The sequence below is a fragment of the Canis lupus genome, chromosome 33 (assembly GCF_011100685.1).
Source record: "Canis lupus familiaris isolate Mischka breed German Shepherd chromosome 33, alternate assembly UU_Cfam_GSD_1.0, whole genome shotgun sequence".
In the NCBI taxonomy this organism is placed as follows: domain Eukaryota; kingdom Metazoa; phylum Chordata; class Mammalia; order Carnivora; family Canidae; genus Canis; species Canis lupus.
In genome coordinates, this window is record NC_049254.1 from 7,092,464 (window position 1) to 7,117,142 (window position 24,679).

Here is a 24,679-nt window from a genome sequence, read left to right on the forward strand (position 1 = left end):
ACACAATTCAGTGGCGTTAAGTCCATTTGTGGTGTTATACAACCAACAGCACTATCCCATCTCCAGAACTTTTGCATCTCCCCAAACTGAGAGCGTTCACTTTTAAACAACACTCTATATTGTGTCCTCAACAATACTTGAAGATCTGGAAATGTTTACTGTTTATGGTGGTTCTGTCTTCTTTTAACACAGAAGATTTAATACTTTTTCAGTCTTAGTATCCATTACTCTCCACTTGGCCTGTGTGCCACTGCATGTATTACATAGCCTGGCCCTGACACACACAGTCAGTTGCACCAGTCTGTCCAAGCTTCAAACTGCTACTATCTCTTCCCAGATATTGTGTGATGGCACCGGCTTGGGCAATAACAGCTATATCACCTCTTCTGGCTCTCTTTGACATTGATTCTAAGATGCAGCCTCATATCAGGGGCTCAGTCAGTTGAGCATCCAACTCTTGGTTTTGATTCAGGTCATAATCTCAGGGTCATAGGATCAAGCCCTATGTCAGGCTCCAGGGTCAGCAGGGAGTCCACTTGAGGTTCTTTCCTTCTCCTCTCTCTCTCTCTCTCAAATAAATGAATAAATCTTAAAGAAATAAATAAGATGCATCCTAATATCAAAAACTTAAAAGTTTAATAGCCATGTATCTTATTTAGGCATAAGGAAATCTAGTCTTCCAGGCTGACATGTCACTGTGAAGTAGCTTTGTCCTGGTTCCTCAACATTCAGCCTACCACCCTTCCAGCCTAGATTACTCTCATCTCTCGTCTCCCAGTTCTGAATTTCTTGGACAAACTGGACATCATGAAACGTATAATCTTGAGCAGCTTGTCTAGTCTCTCTGAGCCTGTAGACCTTTTGCTCAATAGGAGAGGAGCATAGAATAGATAAGTTTCCTTTTGATTTGAGACTAAGATTCTAGGAGTTCTCAGACATCTTCAAGATCAAGATGGAATTTGGAGGTCATTGTTGCAAAATCAAAAGAACTTAAGCTAGATTAAATGTTTCCTTGTCATTATTTTGCCACTGGTCATCTTGTTTTCTTTACTGCTGAGGTACCTTACCTGCTCCTCCGTGGCTATCTAAAACCTTTTTACCCCAAGACTCCACCTTTGTTCTACTTGTTCCCGGGTAACTCCCAGTATTTCATCTCCTATTTCCCTGTCTTCCCAGTTTTAAAAAAATATAACAGAAAATTTTAAAATAATAAACAATAATAATGATTTCACCAAAGCATTGAAGATGTGAATGGCTTATTACTTTATATCTGAATAGCTATATTATTATGGTAAGTATAATTATTAGATATTATCTGAATACTTATTACTTGATTCAAAGAATGGTGGCCTTAATTTTATCTTAATTACCATATATATATATATATATATATATATATATATATATATGCTGAAAGGAAGTTTGTAAACCAAATTTAAAGACTTCTGAATTTATATCCCACCCTGAACAATTAGCACCTAAGGTACAGAGATGAATACTTTCTTCGGAATCGGACAGTCTTTTAGAAGTTACTTTAAGGATTATTTTAATTTGGGGGCTTGACATTTCCATTTTTTAAAAAAGTTGAGGATACCTGCATGGCTCAGTCAGGTAAGTGTCTGACTCTTGATTTTGGCTCAGGTCATGATCTCAGGGTTTGAAACTGAACCTGAGTCAGACTCCTCACTGAGCGTGGAGCCTACTTGGGATTCTCTCTCTCTCTCTCTCTCTCTCTCTCTCTGCCCACCTGCCCTGCTTCTGTTAAAAAAAAAAAAAAAAAAGTTGACTCACTGGATTTTTGTTTTGATTTTGTTTGGGGGGGTTTTGTTAGTGTTTTAGGGTTTTTTGCAATTTATAAGTCCCAAGAAAAGAAGTCAACCTACATAAAATCTCATTAGAACTCTGGACTTCAGGGCATAGATGAAAACTAATTTTTTTTTTGAAAACTAATTTTTAAAAGCATCTCTTCTCTCTGTAAAGAGGGCTCCAGTTAAAGTGATAAACTGACTTTTCTTTGCTATTTGAAGTATGAATGAGAAACCTAATCAAATGTTAAAATCTCTCTACTTATTTCCCTAGACTATCACATAAATAATGTTAACAATAACCACAGCCCATACTGAATGCTTACACCTTGCGATTGGAAAATGTGCTTCAAATCCTCCTCTCGAAACTCAGCTTTCTGAACCTTCTTGAAGCAGGTAGAAGAGCCGTTGTTTTATTTTGTTTTGTTGCTTCTGATTTCAGAAATCTTAGAGGAATGGTCATTTCGGAAGTGAATTTGAGTCTGCTATAAAACTTAAACAGCCCTCTTTCTTTCTAGAGCTATTGAATTTCTTCTGAGAATGTTATTGGGATAGTGTGGATTGGAAAGACAGAGAATGTAGCAAAGTAAATATTTTATGAGCTTCTGCTTTGCAGTTTAATTTACAAAGTAGACAAAACCTCTATTTCCTGTATATCTTAAAAGACAGATTTGTCACCAGTTCTCCAATCCCACTGCCCCTCTTTTTCCAACTACCCACCCCCCCCACACACACACACATACACACACATACTTTTGTGGAGTTTTTTGGTTTTTATTTTTGTTTTTTTACATGAAAGCCACTCATCAAATGTGGCGCTGGCATGTGTGTTTGCAAGCACCATGCTGGATTATGTATGCTGTAATTTATTGGCTTAATTTATGGTATAAACCATTTTTCTTTTTATATGTTGTAACAAATGCAGCCCAGTATTAAATATGGAGAACCTAAAAACCCCTTGGCTCTAAAGGATAGAAGTCCCTGAAGTGGAGGAAGGAAGACTAGCAGAGAGCTTGGAAAATGTTTACAGTCTTAAAGAAACTTGTGATTTCCACTTGCTGATTTTCTTTAGCCTCATATTCATTGAAGGCATGTTGGGAAATCATACTCATACATAACTTTTAAAAGTTCCATGTTGCCATCTATATAAGATTTATTATGCCAAACAGCAATTTTGTTAAAGAAATTCAGCAGTTAGATTTTCACACATTAAATAGGTTGGTAGAGGACAAATTTGAACAACAAAAAAATTAAATAAACCTGTATTCCTATTGCTGCTCATATATGCATGGAATATCAATTTACAAACATGCATAGCAGAATACTATGGTAGGCATTATGTGTGATATAAGGAGAAACAAGACACAGTTCTTGTTTTCTAGTAAGTCTGATAGGACTAAGAACCGTAAACTCAAATGATATGAAATAGAAGATATTGAAATTGATATAATTGATCTATACATTGAGGAATCTACTTGAGATAATGTGTTAATGGCAAGTAAATGTGGATTACTAGCCCACGGTTACTAGAGAACTAGTATCAGTGTCCGATACGAGGATTCTCAGCCCCCACCCCCAAACTTACTGAATTCAAATCTCCAAGGAGTGTGACCCAGCAATCAGTATTTCAAGAGGCTTTTATGTTTTAAAAGTCTCCCAACTAATTCTTATGCCATTCAAGTTTGAGAACCATTGTTCTAAACCACAGTTCCCAAACCACTCCAGTCCTCATGGTGGACATTATCTAAGTGACAAGTGAGGTAGTGGAAAGTCAGAGAGATTATGTAACCTTGCTACAGATCATACTGCTGAGATTATAGCAGTCTAGATTCAACCCGAGTTCTGTTGTACAATTTCATAAATATATATTCTTTCTTCTACTGCTGCTGTCTCATCCTAGAAATTATTGTCAACCATGAAAACCATTTTTCTAAAGCTTTCCGTCTTGGTTTTCAACTTTTCATGTTTCTCTTTCTCCCTAACTAAAAAGGTACTCACTTTAATAATTTTACCGCTGCTGATAGTGCCCATAACTGTCATCATTGTGATGCTGAGGTGCAAATGACACTTTTGGTTTGTTTTCCTTGCTGTGTCATCATGATATTGTCAGTTGATACCACCAATGACCATGCTCTTATTCTTACTCCAATCCACCAGCATGTCAGTATGTATTCAGATTTGATTTAGGGTGGGGGGAAAAAAAACATCATTTTTGGAGTTGAATTCAATTTAACCAGTAACTATTTATTGTCCAACTATTTTCCTAATACTCCACTATAAATGCCCTCCACTATAAAGCCATGATGCTCAGAATGTGTTTCCTGGACCAGCAGGATGTGCATATCATCAGGCCCCACCCTGGACCTTCTGAATCAGAAATTCTGAGGATAGGGCCTTAGTAGTCTATTTTTTTTAAGTCATCCAGATGATTCTAATGCATACTAAAGTTTGAGAACCACTTCTGTAAGGGATATAAGAAATTAGAGACATGATCTTTACACATGAAGAGATTATAATCAGTTAGTTGTATCTTGCCCACTTGTCAGAGGCTAAATTCAGACTAGGATTTCTAATAGTTAAGAGCTGATTGGGATTGTCATGATTTTTGCTTTACTATGTCTGCAAGATTCAGAAATGCCTCTTCCAGCTCTTTGTGGGGTTTTTGGCTTCCTCTTTTAATGAAAGTCAATCATTCACTTATAAAACCACTTACAGAAATGTCAGTATGTTTCAGATGGCAATTACATTTTTTTCTCTCTCCAGGGGTCTCAGTTGCAAAGAATTCTTATAGAACAGAATTGTTTTGTTTATGTAGGCAGTCATTTGCCATGTGGGGAGCTTGAAAACAGACTAAATAGATGGTTTGGATAGTGATGTCATGGATAGTGGTGATTAAAGCAAGGATAATGCAGAAAGCTGTACTTCTTAAACAGCCTGGGCCCAGACCAATGCCTGAAATTCTGAGTCAGTTTAAAGAATTTTGTGTGACTATATTTATAGCTAGTTATTTCTTATTTTCTCTCAGGATATTCTGTTTCAGGAGAAGTCTGTCTTCTTCAGAGAGATGACTGAAAATGTGTATTCCACATAGATTGCCTGCTCAAGTGTGCTCTGTATACAGAAGAGCAGACGTAGAGCGTGATTGGGTTATCAGTTACAGGATCGCTAAAACACATTCCGGAAGCACCAGTCACATAGAATACAGGAGTTTTGCCCATTGGTAGCCTTGCCTACATTTTCAAATCTCATTTGTGAAACGGAAATTTCCAGTGTTCATGGTTGACCTAAATTAGGGGATCCCTATTCAGAGTGAATTATACTAACCCTTTCACTTCTTGCCCTTTCTCAGCATTGTCACATTTCAAGGTATTTGGGCCTTTCCTGTGGGCCAGGTAAGAGTATAGGGAGAATGTGATGCTTATACCTTGGAAAGCTGTAACTAAGCACCCTGGTGAAGGTTTTAATGTGTAAGAAAGGCCAAGGCTTTTGTACTATCTGTTGAATCCTGGGATTTGATTCACCCCATCGCTCCATTGGTATATGTAACTGAGAATAGTGATTTGCAGCTGAAATCTGACCTAAAGTCACTTCATTGAAAATGCTGTGAGATCATCTGGATTTTGCAGATATGTTATTCAAATACATGTTTTTTCAATGCTAATACAAGCCCTATGGTGAAGGAAGAGCTCCTAGAATTCACAAGGTTGTCTAGGCCATCCACGTTAGTGGTATAGCAGTTTGTATAATAAACTGATCAATGATTAACTAGTTTAAAAGCTGAGTATTATGCGCTGAGTAGGAGATGAATAGTAATTTAAAGTACATGGGGATCCCTGGGTGGCGCAGCGGTTTGGCGCCTGCCTTTGGCCCAGGGCGCGATCCTGGAGACCCGGGATCGAATCCCACGTCGGGCTCCCGGTGCATGGAGCCTGCTTCTCCCTCTGCCTGTGTCTCTCTCTGCCTCTCTCTCTCTCTCCGTGTGACTATCATGAATAAATAAATTGAAAAAAAAAAAAAAAGTACAATCCGTGTGACCTCTGCCCAAGCCTTAAACCATATGAGCTGCTATTTCAAAGAGGCTTCATTGGCCATCCAGGAAGCTTCTAAGTTCAGTACAATAGAGAAGCACTATATAAAAGCACAATATAGTAAACAAAACCAAAGTTCTGCCTACATCCTACAATTCATTTGTACTCTAATGTCACTCTAGACCAATGACCCAGAGACCTCACCAAGGATCCTTCAAGGCCTCCTCAACACAATTCAAAACTCACAAGGTGACCTAGAAGGAAGATAAACTCTATAGTCAAACAGACATGGCTCTACAACTAGTGATGGGAATTTTGGAATAACTGCTAAATTTAATTTAATTGTGGACAATTAAATGGAGCTGATATAAAAATACAAGACAACTAGAGAAATGCACATGTAGTCCAAGAAATGCCATTTTTTATATATCAAATTGGCATATTTTGTTAATGATCCTACCTGATGTTGACAAAGGTACAGGGAAATAGGTGCTTTGCACACTGCTGTTGGGAGTGCAAATGTCCTTTAGAACAATTTAACAACGTTATCATAAAACTAAAATGGATAGATGGGTGGATGGAAAAACAGAGTTAGAGATAGAATATCTTTGACCCAGTGTTACATTTTAAAATTCCAAATAAGTCATAAGGGGCATGTATAAAGATTTAGCTACTGCTATTTATCACACTATTGTTTATAATACTAAAAAGCTAGAAGCAGTTAGCATAGGGCTGGAACTCTGTATGCATTGGATCAATACCACATATTCCCTTCCTCCTAACCTGGAACCCCCATCCACTGCCACTCCTACCCCCACCCCCACCCCAATGCGACCAGTAAGCAAACCATGGCTAAAAATGTTAAGTAACTTCTCCAAAAGTCAACCAACCAAGATGAACACCAGTATTTCAGCCTTTTAGAGAATTCTGTGCCAGCTACTGCTTGGTCTATTTTATTAAAATCAAGAATGACTTGTGCAGATTCATAATCCCTTATCTTCAGCACTGAAATCCAAAAAGCACAAGTTTGTGAAGTAGTTCTATTCAAATTCATTTGACAACAAAACTTGATCTGACACAAGTTCATTTAAAGTCTAACCATTTAGTATGAAAATGCATAAATCTTATTGCAAGAATATTAATGTTTGATTAGTGAGTGCTGCCCAAGAACTTGCTGGAAGTATTATACAATGAATAATGTTTGTACCATTTCACCTTTCTAAAATCTGAAAACTTCTCAAACAACTCTGGCTCAGGATTTTCTGATGAGGTATTTTGGGGCCTATAGTTCCTCTCCAAGCGAGGAGAAATCAACATATCTGTTCAGTGTGAAATGAACAGCTCTTGGGATACAGATTAGTTTCTTTTTAACATGTCAGGGATAGAACCTAGTGTTTTATGTGGCAGTGAATGTTTCTTTAGCCACACTTGTTTCTTATCTGCTCCTAGGTTAGGTGTTTTCTATGTTGGGGCCAGATAGTAAATGTTCTCCTTGAAGAAGGTTAATTATGAGAATAGATTGAACTTCGTCTAGAAGGACCACTTACAGTATTCTCTTAAAGATAATGGAAAAAACCACCCAGCTTTTAGAAGTCATGATTCAGATGACCTGGCTACTAAAGTGGACATGTAGTCCTTATGCAAGGGACATATTTTATGTTCTTTATTTTAATGCTTTTATTTCCCGTTTAAACATTTCAAAAGAAACATTTATGACTGACTGTGGATGGCTAGGATAGCACCAGAGATGAGCAGAGTTGTCCCTTTCTTTGTGAACTTGCCAGCACAGAGTGAGTGCACTATTTTTCACTGTTCTGTGTACTGGAAAGAGTGAAGACATTTCTCCTTTCTGTGAATTCGTAGATTATCAGTCCAAGAAATAAAGTTCAGCTCTCTCCACCCTCACCCAGCAGGTGGCGCTGTGAAATAGAGGGATACAAGGGTGCAGTGAGCTGCCTCTCTGCTCCACAAACCCGGTTATAACCTTAGCAAGTACCCACATGATTTTGGCACTTAATATATATATCAGTTGAAATATTTGAAAGTCTCCTAAAGGTCCAGTGCCTCAAACAAATTTTCTTTCGTTTCCAGTCTCCTGCAAAGCTCCAGCTTCCTTTGCGATCAGGAGCATCAAGTGCTCACACTCTAGCATTAGTAAAATCACTGTGGTCCTTAGGAAAAGTGAAGTTCTTTTCCTGCACCTGGACGTGAGAATGGACTATTTTTTCCCATTTGTGGGGAGGTTACACTCTCGTTTTCCAGGTGTTGGCCTTATTACCCCTTCTACTTGGGAAAGAATCCATTAACTACTTGAATGAATTAACCAGTTTGAGGGACAGCCTTACTTGAGCCAGCTGTTTGCTGCCTGTGCAGCTACTCTAACTCTGGGTGAGCAAAAGATTAAGAGAAAGAGAAGAAATAGCCAGTTGTGTCCCCAGACCTTTCTTTTTGGAAAGACAGTTTCCTCGTCTCCTCTGATAGCAATGTTTCAGAGTTCTGACACAGCAGGCAAATCAACCAATGTTATAGTCTAAAAACTAGTGATTCCTTCAGGCTGCAGTCTCTTGGGGCACCAGACAGTTTATGCTCATAAGAACTTTCACTTCTTTTTCACAGACATTAATAGTTTCCTGGCACTGCCTTTCAGGAAATGTCGTCATGGTCTGGAGGAACCAATAAAAATACAAGTAACCTGTTTTGACAGATCTCTTTTCTGCCAGAATTTTCTGAATTGGAGTGGAGGGTGGGTGACAAACCAGTCCATTTGTGAAGGTGTAAGGAAAAATCATGGATTTGTTGTAAGAGAGGGAGATGATACCTGCCCTGGATGTGAGATATGCAGGGATCTGAAGCTATAAAGGAATACCAGCTCAGTTAGGCAAACTTAAAAAAAAAAAAGGTTTGATAGAGCAATGCAAGTGGGAAATTCATTGGGATTCATTGGGAAATTTTTCTTTTTTTTTCCTTCTCATTTCAAACATAGTTCTTAGTGCTTTTGACCCTCAAGTAGAAAACTCATGCATTAAAAATTAACATTTGACTATGGATGTACACATAGCATTGCCACAATGTATGCAGGAAAGAGGCCATGGCTCTGAGTTTTTGGTGTTTTCTTTTTTTTTTTTTTTAAGATTTTATTTTTTTAATCTCTACACCCAACGTGGAGCGCTAACCCTGAGATCAAGAGTCACACGCTCCACTGACTGAGCCAGCCAGGCACTCCAAGAGGCCATGGGTTTGAATAATTATTACCAAGTGGCTAACATTTGATGCTCTTTGCTTATCCCTGATATGGCCAGAGCACAGACCTGCATGCATCCCATTAATGTGGGAAAATTGAACATTGCTCTAGTACATTAATTGGAATTAGTTCTGGGGGGAGGGGGAGATGTCAGCTGTTTCTCTCTTGCAAGTTTTTGAGAGAAGTTAGTCACCATAATACTAAAAGAATGTAATAAAAGTAAAACTGACAAGATGATTCAGAAATGACTGCTCTCTTCCTTTTCTTTTTTTAAGATTTTATTTATTTATTTATTTATTTATTTATTTATTTGAGAGAGAGCAGGCACAAGCAGAGGGGAGGGGCAGAGGAAAGAGAGAGAAGCAGACTCCCCGCTGAGCAGGGAGCCCCATGAGGGCCTGGATCCTAGGAACCTGGGGTCATGACCTCAGCCAAAGGCAGATGCTTAACCAACTGAGCCACCCAGGCGCCCCTGATTGCTCTCTTCTAACCGGTGAATTAAAAATATTTTTTCACACTAGTGCTGATTTTGAATACTTCATTTTTTTCTTAGGCTTAGAGTTTTAAATAGTATTTCTTTACTTTCCTAATCGGTTTAAGCTTCAACCTAAGTGCATTGCAAGGTACATAATTTATAGAGTAACCTTGTGCCAATTTAGGAGAATCTAAAGTAGTAAGGTGTAAGCACCTTATAGTAGGGTACTGCCCCAAACCTATCAAAAGTTATCTGTGAGTAAAGATTACATATCAGCAATATTGTGGTTTCCTCTCTCTCTGATTATTTTTATTAAACTCTCCTGTGCAATGCCATTTTTTAAATTTTAACAAAAAAAAAAAAAAGCTTTCATTTGTCTTTAAAGAGAAGCTACTCTTTTTATTGGTTGGACTGGCACTTCCAAATTTCCTTTTTATGTCAAGTCTTTGTAATTGTCCCCCAGATATATCGCTATTGACTTATGTTGAGGAAGTGGGAAAAGAAAACGATTTTGTCTCACCCACTCCATCTTTTAATTAAAAGCTTACATTGGCCACACAGCTATTTGGATATGATGGAGAAACTTGTAGGTCAAAAAGAAAGTCAGAACAGGGATCACCATCTCCGGTTTCCTGGAGGGGACACTCAGTTCATGTCCAGTCCCTGCTAAGACTGTCAGCCTCTCCCATCTTGCTGTACTTGGCCCCAACCTGAAAAATGCAGTATAAGTAGATATTGTCCTATTCCTAAGCCCACCTTGTTTCAAAGCATCCACTAAAACTTATTTGGAAGAATGAATGGAGGAAGTTTAGAAAAGCCCAAGGGTTTGAGTCTTCCTTATTCCTGATTCCAGTCACAGCCAAGTTCCATCTTTGTTTTGTTTTGTTTTGTTTTTGTTTTTGTTTTATAATAAATTTATTTTTTGGGGATCCCTGGGTGGCGCAGCGGTTTGGCGCCTGCCTTTGGCCCAGGGCGCGATCCTGGAGACCCGGGATCGAATCCCACATCAGGCTCCTGGTGCATGGAGCCTGCTTCTCCCTCTGCCTGTGTCTCTGCCTCTCTCTCTCTCTCTGTGACTATCATAAATAAATAAATAAATAAATAAATAAATAAATAAATAAATAAATAAAACTTAAAAAAAAAAAAAGACTAAAAAAAAAATAAAAAAATAAATTTATTTTTTATTGGTGTTCAATTTACCAACATACAGAATAACACCCAGTGCTCATCCCATCAAGTGACCCCCTCAGTGCCCGTCACCCATTCACCCCCACCCCCCGCCCTCCTCCCCTTCCACCACCCCTAGTTCGTTTCCCAGAGTTAGGAGTCTTTATGTTCTGTCTCCCTTTCTGATATTTCCCACACATTTCTTCTCCCTTCCCTTATATTCCCTCTCACTATTATTTATATTCCATCTTTGATGTCTTAGGACTTGAGTTGGAGGCAAACCCTACCTAGACAGATCTTCCTATAGGCATTTTTATCACCTCCTTCAAAGTTGCCCTCTCCTGACCAAGACTCTACCTTCCCAAATGGTCTGTGTCTAGCTTTCCCTTCTGACTTCAGCTCTTGTCATCCCCTTTTTCCTACCCTAGTGTCTTAACCTTTTAGCTGCCCCTGGCTTTTGGTTTCCTCCTGAAGAGAGTTGCTCTGACAACTTTCAACCTGGAGAGGTAATTAAAATTCTCTAGGTTCACACTCAGTGGGTGCCCAGCTACATTATTTCTTAGGTGTGAACCAATGACCTGTCAATCAGGTGTCTTCAAGGGGGCTTTACCATATCAGCTAATTAATTGCATTTTTATAATTTGATGTCTTGATCCACAGACTGAAACTGAAATACAGAGAACTCTTAGCTGCAGAGGTTCATAAGACTATTTTTGCCTATTGTAAGCTAATTAGCACATGTCAGGATAAAACTCACCTTTAATGGCCTTAAGGACTGTCATTCTTCCAGATGAACAAGTTGGATTTACCACTCTCTTGAGTATTGATTGCATGGACCATATTTTAGAACTGAGCAATAGGCCTTAAGCTCTGAAGTGAAGATCCACTGATCTTCACTTCAAACCTGAGGTACCAAGATCCTTCAGCTCTTATATCTCTAACCCATGAATTATTCAGCCAGAAATGGAATGTGCCTAGAACTGATGAAGACAATTTTCTTTGTGGCCACCTGCCCCAGTTGGTTCCCTGCATTTCCAAACCCAGGATAACTGGAGCATGGCCCTGAGAGCTCCCCTAGACTCAGGGTTGGAACTCAAATAACGGAGTTTCCTCTGACTGGCTTCTAGGCTTCTCCTCTACCTGTGGTCCTGGTTTCTGATTTTCTTCTGTGACTCCAATTCTGTCAACTCCATGTTTTGAGCAATGCAGAGAAAAAGTTTGCAGACTCCTACCAAGCAAACTGAAGCAAGATTTTGAATCACTAATGTGCACATTTAAATACAAGTGAGGTAATTTTTATTTGCAGATTCCTGGAAACTTGGTGGGAGGGAAATGAGGCCATTGTGGGAAGGGGTTGTAGACCTAGGGTGAAAAAAACAGGAATCTTGAGGTTTTCCTTTAGACTTTTAGTCCATATTGGGCCAAGGGTACAAGAATGTGGATTCTGTGAGTCAGTATCTTCATTTGGTGCATTTTGTTAGGGCAGTGCGAAGGCAGGGAAATTTTCAGTGGCAAGCACTGACCTCAAGGCATCCTGGGAAATAACCTACTGGTCTCCCTAGTAACTTGACAGCCAGTGTCCATTTTAACATTTAAAGCAGAGAGCAGAGTGCAAGATCTCACTTTTGGTATCTGTGGGTTTTGACACCAGGAAGACTTTATTAAGAACCCTTTCCTCACTTACTCTTCTTAATCTTGCATCCTTTTTCTTTTAAAGTCCTAGAGTTCAGCATTCCCTCTTATTGCCCACTGATGTTCTCACACACACAGGAAGTAGTGGTTTTCCTGTTTTCTTTCTGGGGGCATTTGGAGTACTGTGGTTCTCCATTCCTTTTTTCAGTCTTGCATGTGAGTAAAGCAAGTTGTCTTCACAGTTAACTGCAGGAAAAGATTTGTGGGGGCTCTTTCTTTTATTTTTGCCTTCCCTCCTCCACAACTGGAAAATATGAGGCAGATCCTGTTTATGTATGCTGTAACCTCAAAAGGAGCTGATACGCTGTTGTCATTAAAGAAGAATCCAGAGCTGTTTATCCTGCAGAGGAGTACCAAAGCTCCTAAATCAGAAAGCCCCACTCTGAGCCCTCCAGGCAGACTGTGGGGAGCTCTTTGCTGCTCTCCCAAAGCTGCTCCAAAATGCAAGGCAAAAATTTCTGCTACTGAATCTTCTCCCTGCACTCTAGGAACAGACACAATGTCCATGTTGTGACTTTGTAAGAAATCAGGGAGTTATTCCTTTGTGTTAACTTGTTCTTTGAAATGTTTTCCAGAGACCTTTTGCACTCCAAAATGTAACTTGAATGCATAATCGTCCTTCCATTCTTCTTTCTATGGATCTTTTATCATGGTCCAGAAATCCTTTTGAAGTCCATTCTATGGCGACTAAGTTTCATTTTTTACTACAATTTGGCAAATTGTAGTAAAATTAGCTTTCTTTTTTCTGAAAACTAGTAAAAATTGTGCTTTGGGAATACATCTTTCTTTTGAAGTTAATTCCCAATTTTTTTAATCTCATTTTCTCTCCATGTCAGACGTAGATTCTTTTTTATAATAATGGGGTTTTTTTAAATAAAATTGTATTTATAAGGATATTTTAACCTGTTATATTTTTTCATGAATTATTTTACTGGTCAATGTTAGTTCTGTTTTATTTTGGTTTCCCTTGAGGGCAAATCCATATTTCCATTATAGGATTAGAAACTGTCAAACCAGAAATGACCAACCTGAAACACACTCTGGCCAACTCTTTCTAAAAGAGGCCATATCAATGCAACATGATTGCTTTTCAAATAATAAACTCCTCATGAGATGAGAGAACTACCTGGAACATGCCAATCACTGTCACAGAAATAGTTCCTGAGACTACCTATACTCTGGTTCTCATCCCTGTCTTTCACCCCCTAGGAATAAAAGATTTATGATAATGAGACAGATTTCACATTTTTAAGGAAGCTTAAATATTAGGAAGGACCAAAATTTATTCTTTGACCCTCTCTTCCCTTTCTAAATTCTCTTTCCATGGAAACTTTTTTTTTTAAGGTTTATTTATTTATCCATGTGCAACACAGAGAGAGACAGAGAGAGGCAGAGACCCAGGCAGAGGGAGAAGCAGGCTCCATGCAGGGAGCCTGACATGGGACTCGATCCTGGGTCTCAAGGATCACGCCCTGGGCTGCAGGCGGCGCTAAACCGCTGCGCCACCAGGGCTGCCCTGGAAACTTTATTATACTTTTTAAAATCATTTATTTTCCTGATAGTCAAAGTAAAAGAAGACAGAAGTTATGTCCATTATATATCAGAGAATCTAAAAAGTAGTAGAATTCTAAAACTGACATATGATGATGGGGATAGGAAAATTAGGGGTTCAGTTTAATTTATTTAAAACCCTAAGTAGCAGTTCTTGAGTTGTTGAAGCAGTAAGTCTGTGAGAGTTGAAAAACTATTAAAAAAACCTTTGAATACAGAACATTCCTGTGGTTCTCTCTTTCTCTGCTTTACATGGCACTTATATTTCGAAATAATTTAGGATTTGGAAAGTGGATCTTCATGGTGCCATCACTCTGGTAGCACAGAGAGAACATTTCCATTTACCCATTTCAAGTCCAGCTCTTCTAAGATGGCAGATTCAGAAGTAGTCCCAAAAGAGGCACAGTTATTCCTTAAATCACCTGGCCACTCTTTTCAGATGAACTTGGACAAGGCAAATGGGATTAAGGCAAGCCCACTTACTAGCCTCAGGTTCCTGTTAGGGCCAGTTTACTTCTTTTTCCTTCTAAGTGTCTGGGTGTTTTTTGGGAGGGCATGGGGGAGACAGTGCAATGGACTGAGTGCCTTTCTGTTCAGACTATGATTTAACTTCACACATATAAATACTATGTCATCTTAATCAGATGCTAATCATTTCTGCTACTGCTCCTGTTTTTCCTTTCTACTTCCTGCCTAATCTTTGTTCTCTCTTTTCTTCTGTCTTCCATTTCTTATTACCCAAGAATTAAATGGAGCTGTGATTAGATTATGGATTAAATTCTCAGACAAAAACATGCAATATAAAGGCAATTTGGGAAGATTTAGGAAGAGTTTCATTCCAGACTAGTGAAAACAGCCTTGGACCAGGAACTGGGACTCTCGTACCTGACCTTCCGCATCCTATCTCTCTGGGCCTGTTTCCTTATCTATAGACAGAGGCCATTAAACTTAGGCAACTTCTCAGGCCAGTAGCCCTTAGGTATTAGGATTCAGGAGGGCTGTACTAATAGGAGCTCAGCAATCTTTTGTAACAAGCTCTCCAGGTAGTTCTGAATTAGCTGGCCCTCACACCTCACTTTGAAGACCAACTAGGTCATCTCAAAGATCACTCCCTTAAAATTCTGTGATTGTAAATCTTTTCTCAACTACATGGCTTTGTGAAAGGCTGGGGCTTCTGGTAAATTCACTTTTTCATCTGCCATATGTATAACTAAAATATATTTGTTAATAATCTTTCCTGGAACACCCTTAAAATGTAAACAGGGGCCTCTAGCTGGCTCAGTTGGAAGAGCATGTGACTCTTGACCTCAGGGTAGGGTCATGAGTTCAAGCTCCATCCTGGGTGTATAAATTACCAAAAAAAGTAAATAAACTTGAAAACAAAACAAATGCACACAATAATTTTTTAATTATATATAGTTTTAGTAATCTCTACACCCAACATGGGGCTCAGACTCACAACCCCAAAAGCAAGAGCTCTTCCAGCCGAGCCAGGCAGGTGCCCCAACAATAATTTTGATCAGAGTTAAATATCTCTTTTTATCACTGCCCAGCAGAGTTTATTCTATTTCATTCCTTGAATCTCATCATATGCCTATTTCCATTAATTTTTCATTTCCCTTCTAAAGGCCTCTTATGTGCTTTTCAGTCTTTCTGAGAGACTATTGAAATCCAAAGCAGAAGCCCAAGTGCTCACACTCTTGGACCCAAGAACTGAGTTGTTTTTATCCACCTTTTTTTTTTTTTAAACGACTTTCAGCATTGGCTGAAGCCCTCTGACAGGCAGCTTGACATAGACTTTTATTTTTTGCTTTTCTGTTGCATTGCAAAATCTATCTATTCTATGGATTACAATATCTATCCAGTTGCTTTTGACATGCTTTTGAGGTTCCATCCAGTAAATGTCAATCTTCTGAGTAATGTTTTTCCTGGATGCTTGGACGTCATTGTATTTTGCCAGACTGAACTCAGTGTGTACTCTTACTATCCATATTTCTAATCTCCACAGATCTATTAATATTGTTTGGCTCCACTTCTGTGTCTCCTCCCATCTCCACATTTATAAAGTGCCATTTGAGGAACTTATTAATGTAATGTCTACTCAGGTTTCTGAACTTTTTCTCACTAGGCATTATGCAAGCATTGTTTTACAGCTGTGCTATGGCTTCTTTCATAGCATTGCATCTTCTATAATCAAGGATACAATACAGACAAAGGATACTTTTCAAATTACAGTTCAGGCAGGAGATGCCTCTCCCCAGAAGACCCCTTGCTATTACATGTAGAAATCAAAACTCTCATTTCCAAAAAGAAAGTAGAACCCTCATTTACTTAGAGAGGCCTTTACAAGGCTGGCCAGGGGACGCTTACATAAGCTTGTTTGCAAATTCTGGTTAGGTCTCCCAAGGTCACAGACAGCTGTGTTTTGAAATTTGCATCCTTTGAAAGAAGAGTGGATGCTAGAATACTTCTTACTTGACATGCAAAGATCTTGGGAAAAACAGACTTTTACACATTGTTCCTGGTTTTGAGCAAATGGCAACACACCATTATGCAGAGACTCTGCCATTATCCTTGTGAGTGCCCAGTGATGCATGGTATTTTTAAGTAGGCCCTGAGGAGAAGACTAAAAATTTCTCTCTTACAATCAAAGAAGCGGAAATGTTTGCACCTCTCTTGGGAGTGTTTTGAGATAGCAACCAGATTCAAAAAACTAAAAGCAGTTAAACAATAAGTAGGTTGAATTAAACCTTCAAGGAGTTTATAGAATAAAAAGTTAATGCAAAGCAGTGTGTATTCAAGATAAAGAGGATTTAGGTAAATGGTGAGGGGAGAAGAATAACATTCCAGGTAAAAGAATTATATATTAGATAACCTTCAGGGCACCTGAGTGGCTCGGTTACTTAACCATCCACCTCCCGGTTTCAGCTCAGGTAGTGATCTCAGGGCTTCAGCTCAGGGTCGTGGGGTCAAGGCCTGCATTGGACTCCATGCTTGGGCAGTGGGGGGGTACTTGAAGATTCTCTCCCTCTGCCCCACCTCCCACTCACTCTAGGTCTGTGTGTGTGTGTGTGTCTCTCTCTCTCTAAAATGAATAAATCTTTTTTAAAAAAAATTTAAAAGATGACCTTCATCACTAAGACTTAACTTGGAATGTCGATAATACAGAACAAAATAAGTTCATTAAGAATAATAAGTCTCCTTTGTTGAGAGTTTTTATCACAAATGGATATTGTACTTCATCAAATGCTCTTTCTGCATGTATTGAGATGATCATATGATTTTTATCGTTTCTTTCATTAACGTGCTCTATCATGTGGATTGATTTGTGAATATTGAGAAGTTTTTGTAAAAGAATCATAAAGCAGTTGTTAAAATAGAGTTTGGGGAAAACCAGTTTCATTTATTCAGACTCTAAAATAGAATGTCAATAGTATAATGGCCAGCTAAAAGATTGTTAATTATTCTAATAGTGTTAAGCTATTCTATTTAGAATTTAGAATTGGGCTTTTTAAAAGATAATAAAAATAATAATACAAATAATAAAATAATAATAATATAAATAATAATAAAAAATAATACACTCTGGTTTGATAACGATTTCATCTTAGCATTTTAGGATACAGATATCATGATATCATACTAGTAGTTATGTATTTGGTCCTACTACTCAGTTGGAACAACCAAAGAAAGAACATAAATGAAGTTTCAATGTCTCAATGCATGTTGGAAAGAAAATAATAGTTTTTATTGAAATGAAATGTCCACTAGAAATACAACCTTTAATATCAACCTAAAGATATCAGCCTAAATATAACTTTGTATTTTAGCCAACAGTTGATTAATACAGAGCAAATACAGAAATTTTGTTTACATTTTTCTGTTTTAGTTCTAAGAATTAGAACAGCATCTAATAAAGTACATAATAGTTGTTTCAGTTCTTTATTGCTGCTTAACAAACCACTCCAAAACACAGTGGTTTAAAACAATAGAAATTTATTGTTTCATGACTGGGTGTACTTAGGTGGCTCTTCTCCACAACATGGTATAGCCAGTCTCATGCATCACGGTTCATCTGAGAGTTCTGCCGAGGCTGAAATATGAAATATGGCCCCTCATCTTCTAAGGCCTCTTTCCATGGTCTTCCCAGCATCCAGCAGTCTATAGCAGACTTCTCTACAGCATGGTAACTGCTTTCAGCAATACCAAAGTAAAAGCTGCCAGTCCATTTTTGAGGCTAACTTACACCTAGAAGTGACAGAGGGTCATTTTTGACACTTTGTGCTGGTCAAAGCAGTTACAAGGCCCCCATAGATCCAAGGGAAGAGGAAATAACCAACACCTCTTGACAGAATGAATGACAATGAATTTGTCACCATCTTTAATTCACTATATAGTTGCTTAGTAAATATTTGTTGACTGATTATATAAATATTGCATTTGAAGTATTTTATGCCTTTGTAGTTGAAGTGATGTTTATGTTGTCACTTTGTAGAATTTATTTTGTAGTTCATGAAAAATCAAAAGAAATACTTTATCATATCATCAAAAAAGTAGATTTTTAAATTTTTGAATAGATACAGCCCATATCATTTGTGATTACTAGAACTCTTTTAAGAGTGTGGAATGAGAACAGTTTCTAAATCCTTCTGATTCTCTCTTAATTGTGGGATTCTATTACTTTATATGATACTATGTGAATTCCCAAAACATTAATTACCTTTATTCACATTTCAGAATATAAATTAACTCCATAATAAAGCACAGATCAGAGGGGTTACTATCATTTTACGAATTCTATGGCTTATTATTCTTATGATAACCTAAGGGAAAAAAATCAAGGTTTGCTATCTCCCTTATTTAAAAAGAATGGGGATCCCTGGGTGGTGCAGCAGTTTGATGCCTGCCTTTGGCCCAGGGCGCGATCCTGGAGACCCGGGATCGAATCCCATGTCGGGCTCCCGGTGCATGGAGCCTGCTTCTCCCTCTGCCTATGTCTCTGCCTCTCTCTCTCTCTCTCTCTCTCTCTGTGTGTGACTATCATAAATAAATAAAAGTTAAAAAAAAAGAATGCCCACAAAATAAATTAGACATGGATATAGGGGGCTTTTTTCATTTTTTTCTTTTTGTTTTATTAAAGTATAATGAATTCACATAGAATAATGTAATCTCTATCAAAGATTGCTTTGACATATTGAAAAACAGTAGAAACTGAAGGAGATGGGTCATGCAACTCAGAATGTACCATGAGAAATTAAACCCATCAAAAAATTACCACAGTCTCAACGTTGGTCTTACAGCGTCTTTTAACTTTTGCTCCATTCTGCTGAAATAAACTATCCACTATTCTTAAGTGCTCATAAGCTAGCTGAGAAGAAAAAATTAAAAATAACAACAACAACAACAAGAACCCATATTTTTAAAATAACTTTAGAGTTCTAACTCTCCCTGAGCAGACTATTCCTACACAGAGAGTTTTATCAAAAGTCCCCCATGTTAAAATGCAGATTCCTCGAAGTACCCCTGGACAATTCCAATTCTATAGTGAGAGGTAGAGCTCAGAAATCTGAATTTAATGCCATGAATGATACAGAGACTGCTAATCTGTAGACCACATTTTGAGAAATCCAACTTGTATTTCCTTCTACCAAGTCTAGAACGGCTAAAACTGGTAAAGTTTGAAAGCTAAATGCCTTGTCCTGTTCCCTCATTGACAAGAAGCAATTGAGGTAGCAGTAAAGATGAAAACAGTGGATCACCTTTCATATAAAACAGGTTGTATACCACTGTTTATTATTAACCAACCAATATACTGATGGTTAATTTATGTCCTTGGAAACCTAACAGTATTCATTGAAAACCAATGTCATGCTCTTGGACAGACTTTATCTTATCTCCCAGTGCCAGCCACTTAAAAGAGTCTGATTGTACTTGGCACCGTATATCTTCCATCCATATTTGTGTAGAAAGATCTCTCTATAGGTAATTGAGGGATTAACAGCTCATGAAGATCCTGATCGGGGCGGAGATCTTCTATCTTTGCTTCTGCACCCCCATTATTGCCTCCTTGAAGCCTACATGCCAGTGTAATTTGATTTTACCAATGTGACTGACCATCACAGAAAGTTCTCTAGAAGGTGAATTTTTAGTTTTATACATTAACACAAGAAAATCATAGAATGTTTACCAAAATAGTTAATACTAGGTTACTATGTTATATCACATCTCATTATTTTTGTTATTAATATTTTCTCTTTGTTGTTTTAGAGGAAGATTTTGCAGCAACAGCACTAATGACTTGTGCTGGATAAATCTTAGGGTGAGTTGTTCCTGTACAATGTAGTACGTTTAGCATCATCTCTGGTCTCTACCCACTAAATGGCAGTTATGTACTCCCAGTGTGACAATTAAAAATGTCTCTACACATTGCCTAATGCCCCTCAGAGACAAAATACCTCTGATTGGGAACCATTTTAGAGTATGAGGCATGGCATATTTAGACTTAAGACTATTTTTAAAAGAACTGTCTCAATATCTTATGATATTCCTTCTCCATCTTTGAAAAAGTACTATATAACATTCTGGAAGTGTAATTACACAAGACTGGCAGGCTTCTAGATATACATTTTTAGTTATACTGAATCTTTAGAATGAAGTTGTAAAATACAAGAGCCTCTTGGTTCTTCATTATATTGTTTACAACAAGCCAAGAATGTTTCTGTTAGGGACACCTCTGGCTCAGTGGTTGAGCATCTACCTTCAGCTCAGGTCGTGATCCTGGGGTCCTGAGATCGAGCCCCACATCAGGCTCCCTGCATGAAGCCTGCTTCTCCCTCTGCCTATGTCTCTGCCTCTCTCTGTGTGTCTCTCATAAATAAATAAATTTAATCTTTAAAAAAAAAGAATGTTATTGTTAAACTAAAATCATATAGAATAAAATGTACTGTGTAGAATTCATGGGATGGAATCTATGTTGTTTAATGTTCTGAAACTGCACATGTAAAAAATAAATACTACTTATATGAGTTCATAGGCAAGAATTTGCAAATACAGTAGAGCAAAAATTAAAAGGAGCTCCTCTATGCTGTTACAGAGAATGTTTTTTTATCATTACAATGAGAAAACTCACTCACTAAACTTAGAGCTTAAAGCTGCCAATTAGTTAATGGTTTTTATTCTCTTCTACCAGTAGGATATTATTCATTTCCAGAAATCTCTTGGAGAACATGGCCCATAATATCTGGGTGAGGCAGGAGCCAGCTATAAAAGCTCTTAACAGAAGCATGGTATCCATATTTCTGGTCAGAAGAATGCAGTTCTGGGAGAGTCCCCCAGGATAACTGCTTTGTAGCTGCATAGTGAAGCTCCGACAAATTTTTTTTAGAGAGGCTTTAGAGACACCACACAAACATACCCATTTTTTTATACTCTTGCTTAAATTTATTGTTACATGTTTCTGTTTCTGTGAGGTCCATAAATGTCACAAAATCTGCTTGTCAGCATGATAGTCGAAGACTTAACCTTGTTGACTTAAGACACCACGTAGTTTGAAGAGATATAATTCACCCCTTGTGGTTTATTTTGTGAGAATAACCTATTGTACATTCCAAATTCTATAGAATTAGCTTGCGTGTGGTTTTGAAATAGGAATAAATGGAGGAGTCTTGTCCTTGTGGTTTTAATGTTTAGAAAAGTTCAAGTTCAATCTAGTAATTTAGAATGTATATGTTTGACTAGCTATATTTATGAAATTACAATTCTTTAGCAGCAATTTAAAACTCTAAGAAGTTATGTGTGGGTTTTATTGTTCAGGATCAGGCATGTTGGCAGTCAGTACCTGAGAGGGTCAAAGTTGTCTAGAAAATGATTCAAAGAAAGAATTTTTACAGAATCTCTAGAGTGCTTCGGGCACTTGAGTGGCTCAGTTGGTTGAGTATTGGACTCTTGGTTGTGGCTCAGGTCATGATCTCAGGATCCAGGGGATCAAGCACCGCATTGGGCTTTAATGCTCAGCATGAAGTCTTCTTGGAATTCTCTCCCTTTCCCTGCCTCTCTCCCTCTGTCCCTCTCCCCACTTGTGCTCTTTCTCTCTCTCTAAAATAAATAAATGAAATATGTTTTTAAAAGAGTAGAACCTGTAGCTGCTTTTTTTTTTTCTAAGCCTTCACCAACTAGTTAATTGCCAAAGGATTATTTTGCATAGGCAGTTCTCAGAATTTGTTTTTTCAAAGTGTGTTGCCTGGAACAGTGGATTAGCATCATCTGGCAACTTGTTAGAAATGAAAAATTGGGGGCCTAGCCCCAGAAACTCTAGGAGTGAGGCCCATAAACCTATATTTTAACAAGCTCTCCAGGTACTTCTGATGCACACCAAAATTTCAAAACCATTGTTTTAGACTATCATAATCATTGTGACTTTTATTCCTGCCTGATTTGATGGTTATCTCTGATGCCATAAAAGGCAGATGATTTTTGCTAAGAAGAAAATACTATTTGCTTAGAACCATACTTTTTTTTAAATCTCCCTTGAAATATGAGGTGTATATTTACTGTCACATTGGAAAAAAAAGCACTAGTATTAACTTATTTCTGAGCTCTGTTTTTAACTTGATAAAAATATTTTTAACATCACCATTTCTTTGATTCTTGCCATAGATGATCTACAGTACATCAAAAGTATTAAGATTATGAGCATAATTATCAAAATAAAAATTATGTATTCTGCAATTGATTTACAGAGAACATTTCACCAAGTTATAGATAATTAGTGTTATTTCTTCCTTTCATAAAATAATAATAGCAAACAAACTCATGGTTACCAGAGTGGAGGGGAGTGGGAGATGGGTGAAATAGGTGATGAGGACTAAGGAGGGCACTTGTTGTGATGAGCACCTGGTGTTGTATGTAAGTATTGAATCACTAAATTGTATACCTGAAACTGATATTATGCTGCATGTTAGGTAACTAGAATTTAAATAAAAACTGAGGGATCCCTGGGTGGCGCAGCAGTTTAGTGCCTGCCTTTGGCCCAGGGCGCGATCCTGGAGACCTGGGATCGAATCCCACATCGGGCTCCCGGTGCATGGAGCCTGCTTCTCCCTCTGCCTATGTCTCTGCCTCTCTCTCTCTCTCTCTGTGACTATCATAAATAAATAAAAATTTTTAAAAAAATTATAAATAAAAACTGAGAATATAATAATACAGTGCCTGCATTAAGACTCTAATTACCCTGCTACTTTTATGCCAACAGAAGGGTACTCTGTTTTTAAAGGAAAACCTTAGACTGTGAGACATCACCCCCCACCCTTCATTTACTACATATCTGAGCTTCTAGATTCCTCATATGTTACCTCAGTTAACCAAAAGCTTCATATTGTTATTTAATGCACATTATAAATAGGTTTAATGCCAACCTTTTGAATGGCTTATTTAAAAAGACCCTCCTGGACTCCCACCTGTTATTTTTCGCTACCCCATTGGGGAGAAAATTTTTTGATGTTACACACTTAAAAGTATGCAAATATTTATAAGCTTGGGTCAACCTAACTGGTTAATTTAATACTAATTAGGAATTCTGATCAAGGCTGCTTGCAGATTTACATTTTGGGTGCACTTTGAGATACATTGAAAAACTCAAAGAGAATTAGTAATGTCTTAAAAAGATTCAAATATTTCTTTAAAGGGAGTATCCACTAAAAACTGGAAAACAATATAGTATCATGAAAAGAAAGAATCTTATGATGGTCCTGTCTAAGGAACTGCTATGGTTTTTAATATATATATATATATATATATATATATATATACATACAAGGAATTTTAAATCATAAACTAGAGAGATCACTTAGGTATATAAGCAGAAGCATATGGATATACAGGTGGACCTCACTTTTTCCTCTTAGATGTGTTTCTGAAACATCAGATGAAAACAATATTTATAAACCAAATCATAGTTGTTAGTTGGCTCATATTACCATCTCAGAGGTCCTGGATCTTCCCTTTTATTAATTTAGGTGAAATATGGCTGCTAAAATACCTATTCCCATTTAACCTCAGCTTAGCATCAAGTTAATGAATTATAAAGCAGCCAGTATTTAAAGAACTACTTTTAAAGAATGAATCTAGGAATTATTTTACAGTGTAGTAATTCATTCCCTTTCTCTTTAGCTTCACATTTTTCTGTCAAGTTTGTTGAATTGTGGCACATTTTTAAATATGTATGCATGGTTGAAGGTCTCAGCTGATCCTTCCAACCGGATCCTATCGCCTAAAATAGTGCTTCACAGCCCTGGCTAATCAAGGGAACCAGGAGAGGAGCTTTGAAAACTGCTGTTGCCCGGGAGCAACTGGCTGGCTTACTAGTAGGTAGAGCATGGGACTCTGGATCTTAAACTCTTGAGTTCAAGCCCCATGCTGGGTATGGAGCCTACTTGGGGGCTGGGGAAAAGGCTGTTGATCCCTGGACACAACCATGCTCAATAGAATTAGAACTAGAGGGGATGGGACTGCTTTAAATGTGCTTAAGGTGATTGTACTGTGCAGGCAGTCCGTAATCATGTGCCTGAAAAGAACATTAATACCTCTGCAGCTTATTATAGTACACAGAATGACTCTAAATTAGTAAGAGTATTTCACACCAAAGCGGCTAGTATTCTATGTCTTTCCTCCTCCTTTAAGAATTCATTTCTTACTAGGTTCCTAATTTAGGAAAAAAATGACT

General features: G+C 37.8%; 2 protein-coding genes across 7 annotated transcripts in view; one reads left to right on the forward strand and one right to left on the reverse strand.

Moving 5' to 3' along the window:
- Nucleotides 1-24,679, forward strand: part of CMSS1 (cms1 ribosomal small subunit homolog) — a 378,726-nt gene that overhangs the window by 248,356 nt on the left and 105,691 nt on the right. Inside the window, exon 1 of one of the 6 annotated variants that reach the window (XM_038582595.1) lies at nt 20,227-20,278. The exons of the other annotated variants lie outside the window; for them this stretch is intronic. The gene's annotated coding sequence lies outside the window, so the exon portion shown is untranslated. Of the gene's footprint in view, nt 1-20,226; nt 20,279-24,679 lie in introns of those variants that run through there. 6 annotated transcript variants of the gene reach the window in all.
- The window catches only part of FILIP1L (filamin A interacting protein 1 like), a 298,240-nt gene that overhangs the window by 241,272 nt on the left and 32,289 nt on the right, over nt 1-24,679 (reverse strand). The window lies entirely within an intron of this gene.